Raw genomic sequence first — 5,253 nt, 5'->3', positions numbered from 1 at the left:
AACCCTCAAAGAACAACGAATACAATACCGAAAACCACACAACGAGACTAGCAGATAAACAATACTCCACAATAATCACAAGATAACAAGACATCAAGAAAGAAACATACCCGCAGATGCATCCGGCACTGCCCTGACCTCCTCTGCTGCAAGCTGAAAAGCACGACCCTGAGCCCTTAGGGGCTCCGCTCCACCCTGACCTCCAACCGTGATCCTCAATGTGGCCGGTGCTGGAGCCTGCACCGGTCTTGCAGTAAGTTGTGGATAGTTGACCCTCAAGTGTCCAACCTGATGGCAATGATAACAAATCCTCAAATCCCGAACCGGGGTTGACTGCCGACAATCCCTCGCATAGTGCCCCTCCTTTCCGCACTTGCGGCATGTACCACCGGACCTACAAACTCCGGTGTGACCCTTCCCAGACTTCCCACAAGTGTGACTGCTTTGATCTCCCACCCTAGAATCAACGGTCTTCGACCGTTTCGGCGCTGGATGCGACTGCATCGAATCCTGCCTCAGCTCTCGTAACTACAACTCAATCTCCAACTCACGCCGCCTGGCAGCCTCCTGTAACTCCAACAAGGTCTCGCACCTCTGCGTAGACACAAACTTTCTGATATCCCTCTTGAGCATACTCAGATATCGGTACATCTAAGCCTGCTCCGAAGCGAACTCAGGACAAAACATCTCCCTCTCAGTGAACATCCTGATGATCTCCGTTACCGACTCCGAATCCTGCTTCAGTTCCAGGAACTTCTGAGCTAATCTCTCCCTCTCAACCCGTGGAACATAACGAGTGCTGAACATCTCCCGGAACTGATCCCATGAAACCGCAGCTCTCTGCGCATCCGAGTATGACCCCGTGGTCAATCTCCACCAATCCTTCGCCCCGAGCCTCAACAGGTTCAAAGCACACCTCACCCTCTGATCAGCAGGGCATGAACACGTGAAGAAACACCCCTCCATGTCTAACAACCATCTCATAGAAACAATCGGGTCCTGAACTCCATCATAGGTAAGGGGATTCGTATTATCGAAGTCCTGATACTGAAAACCTCTACCGGCTCCTCCCCCTGCTGCTGCTACAGCCGTTGTAGCTTCCGCGGTAGCCATCTCAGTGAGGGCCGCATAACGCTCATAAAAATACTCGATCATAGCGGTCTTGATTGACCCAAACAATTCCGGCAACTCGGCCCGGAACAACGCAGCAACCTCATCATGCATGATCTCACGAATCCTAGCATCCAACTCTCCTGTGCTCATCTGACCAATAACCTCGGGCGGTACCGACCCGCCCTGACCTCCCTATCCTGCTCCCGATCCTGACCCGGATCCGCTCTCAGCGTGTCGTGTGACCACCATACTGAAAAACACCACAAGATCTCAGACACTTCCCACTAACCCGGGAACCAACTCCCAACTCAACCCTAGAGGTCATGGTTTCCCTGATATGCATATGAGTCCTGTGCTTTCAGTAGTACGGGCCCATACTACCTTCCACACCTACCCATATTTGTATTAAGTACTACCACAACACCCTAGTGAAAACATACATAACAAGCACTCAATCCTCACTCCTAGAGGAACATTGGAAATCTCATACAGATAGAAACCCTAGGCTAGCAGGCATCACAAATCAGGCAATACTATCATGCAATTCCTGAAGATCCCTAGCCTAGTACTAGCATGTTGTTCTATCGTATCACATAAACAAATAACTTGCATGGTATTTTGGGGCTACTACTGGCTCCGACTGATCGTACCTCCGCGTCCTCTTTTTACTCATTTTGAAAACCATTTTAAATTCTCTTTTGAAAACTCTCCTTGATTTGAGACTGGATTCACACGAATGTTCCTCTAAATCACTCTGATACCAACTTGTAACGACCATAAAAATTTCAACCAATTTTAACTTTTCAAAAACAACCCATTTTCATAATGTTATTACAAAAAGGTTTTCAATACAATTATTATCAGAGTCTTCCCAGAACCACATCATAAAACATAATCATGAGGAGCGGTACGATCATGCCTTTGCCTTGCCACGGTCTCCTGAAGAACCTGAAAAAAAACATTAAACCACAACTGTAAGCCCGAAAGCTTAGTGAGATACCCCCAAAATACCAACCACATATACCACGCATAACATAACATAACCGAACAGAACAACCATGCACTTCGGGTCTACTGTGTGACTAGTCCGCCGCACCGGGCCTTCAGTCCACCTGGTCCACCCTCCGAGTCTACAGTAGGACTGGTCCGCCCATATCGGGCCTTCGGTCGGCCTGGTCCACTCTCCGAGCCTATAGTATGACTGGTCCGCCCATATTGGGCCTTTAGTCGGCCTGGACCGCTCACTGGGCCTTTGGGATAACCGGTCCGCCCTGGGTATGTTGGCCTACAGCATAAAGCAGGACCCGCCTCAACCCACCCCCAATCAAACAACCATGTGCACATAACATACAATCATATAACAATTCACATCCAATCAAACCGATCTAGCAGATCACATAACATGACATACTCTAAGCAGGATACCGACCTAACCGGTCACTAGCATAGCATCATCTTATATACCAGGATACTGACCTTAACTAGGTCTCTAACTTATACCATCCTAACTACCAGGATGCAAACATAGTAAAGCAACAACATAACAACAATACCCAAATTACAATCCGATAAAGGGCCGACCTTGGTGCCTTAGACACTGTTGATATAGTGAGGATAACTCACCTCGCAACTGCCGACTGAAAGATAAGACCATGATGCTCCGACCACTGATACGTTCTCCACCACTAGCCAACACCAACATTGAACTCAAACAAAATCCAACAATTACCAAAATGCCCCTGGAAGTCGACTGGTCAACCCTTGGTCAAAGTCAACCTCCTGACTAACTCTACTCGCCGAGTCAACCCGATGACTCGCCGAGTCCTCACGCTCAGAACTTCCCCAATCCACGACTCAACTCGCCGAGTCACCCTGAGACTCACCGAGTCCCATGACTCTGAGTCCCCTCGCACTCACTCATCGAGTCCTCCCTCGACTCACTGATTCATGGCTCCACCAGACGAAGTTTGGACCTCACGACCAGACTCGCCGAGTCCAAGGCCATCTTCAACCTACTCGCCGAGTTGTTCGCCCAACTCGTCGAGTGTCAGTCCATCTTCAAGCAACTCGCCGAGTACACCTTTCTGACTCGCCGAGTGCCTCTAGATCTTAACCCATACAGAAGCTTTCCAGGCCATGCAGATGATCCAAAACATAGATCTACCCTTATACAACCCATCCATCACGTAAAGTGGCAAACTTTACGTGAATCCAAAGAGATCTAATCATATAACACTCTAGGGTTAGGGTTTGGGACAAGATGGCTTCACCAATCACTCAAGAACAGGGACTTTAATGCACTCTAGACCTTATCCATTCCAGATCTGAGGTAGCAACCCCAGATCTAACCTCCAAACTCAAAATATCACAAGCTATTCTTTCCAAATACTCCAAAATGATGAATCTAGATGAATAACAGCCCAAGCAACGAAATAATTGATGGGTTTTGAGCATTCTAACACTTCCTAAGTGTACATGCAACCCTAATAACCTTGGATCTATGTTTGTCTATTTGTCATGCAAAGTTGAATTCCAAGGTTATATTCCTATCTAGCATACATGGGGAACAATTTTATCATTAAGTATAGATAGAATAACTTACCTTGTTGTTGTTTGTGTTCCTTGAAACCTTGTGAGCCTAGCACCCCAAGTGTGATGCCTCAAATGCTTCACACAACACCAAATGCTCTTGGATGAACTTATGAGAGAATACTCACTTCTCAAAATCGGCCAAGCCCTCTTGTTTCTTAGTGTAGCCGATTTTGTGAGGAGAACATGTTACTTATATAGTGTTGACACATCTAGGGTTAAACCCTAATGTGTCATGACTCTTCATTTCCATGACCCATGGGTTTGTAACTCCCATGGAGCATCCATGGAGCATCCTATGGGTGGAACCCAACTTGATAGTCCATGGAGCCTTTTAGCCCACTATACAAGATATGGATGATTTACATAATCAACCCATATATTTAATTAGTTATCTTTTGATCACTTAATTAATTCTAAATTAATTCTTGATCAAACTAATCAAATAATATTATTAATATATTAGAACTTATAATATATTAATAATCTCCAAGTGTTATTTCTCTCATTTAGTCTATCCAATTGCATGGTGCCATGCAACCCAAATGGACCATGCCGGGTCGGGTCAAGTACATACCAGAAATAGTTATGGACTTAGACACCTTATCCAACAGTCTCCCACTTGGATAAGTCTAATAACTATTACTGCAAGTATGACTTCAGGAACCGATCGGCAATCGTAGCTCTTTTCAAGGTTTCTCGAAACTGAGAAGATGATGGTACGCCATTTAAGATAAGTGATCATGTAATCCTCTGTTCTAGATATCAGTCGGACAAATACATGGAACAATGTCTTACTTATTGTCCAACAATTTGTTTCCCGATTTCCGATTTGTTTGACAAAGAACTTCATTGAACACATCAATTTAGTTCTGACCGGGCCCGGTACATAGGTCAAAACAAAATCATCAAGGGGCCCAGATATCAGCTTCTAATCCAAGAAGGAACAGATAAACTTCGACTCATATGTTTGTTCTACTACTCATTGAATTACACATAAGAGCGCGATTTTATAACATCGAGTTACCAATGCGTTTTTCGTACAATCAATGCATAACCAACTTGTAAGTAACAAATCATATCTCTAGGTTTAAAGATTTATATGATATTACCGTCTCACGATCACTCGAGATAGAATTCCATGAAGTGATTCCAGTGAGCGTGGGTTGAGTCCAATGCTCAGAACTTATGAGCACTCATGATTGTTGTAGCCTTGTCCCAGACCTCTACAACCAAACATGACAGTCTTGATTCATACCTACTTCCGACATATGACCGACTGTGGAGGTTTGAATAATATGTTATACCAAACAAAATTATTCTGGAAGTCAAAACATGCAAAAGAAATATAGTAAACGATCGACAAGAGATAGTAACACTTTACTCATAAATAAAACACTTTTATTCATCATCAAATGTCAATTACACTTTACAAATTTCGAGGTTATCTAACTACTAAATCTAATATCATCCTTCAGCCCTATGCTCCGAGCATGCTGGAGATGCTTAACCCGAGTCAGTCCCTTCGTGAGGGGATCTACCGGATTCTCA

This window comes from Lactuca saligna, chromosome 9 (genome assembly GCF_052625555.1).
Source record: "Lactuca saligna cultivar CGN05327 chromosome 9, ASM5262555v1, whole genome shotgun sequence".
In the NCBI taxonomy this organism is placed as follows: domain Eukaryota; kingdom Viridiplantae; phylum Streptophyta; class Magnoliopsida; order Asterales; family Asteraceae; genus Lactuca; species Lactuca saligna.
This window is presented reverse-complemented; position numbering follows the sequence as displayed.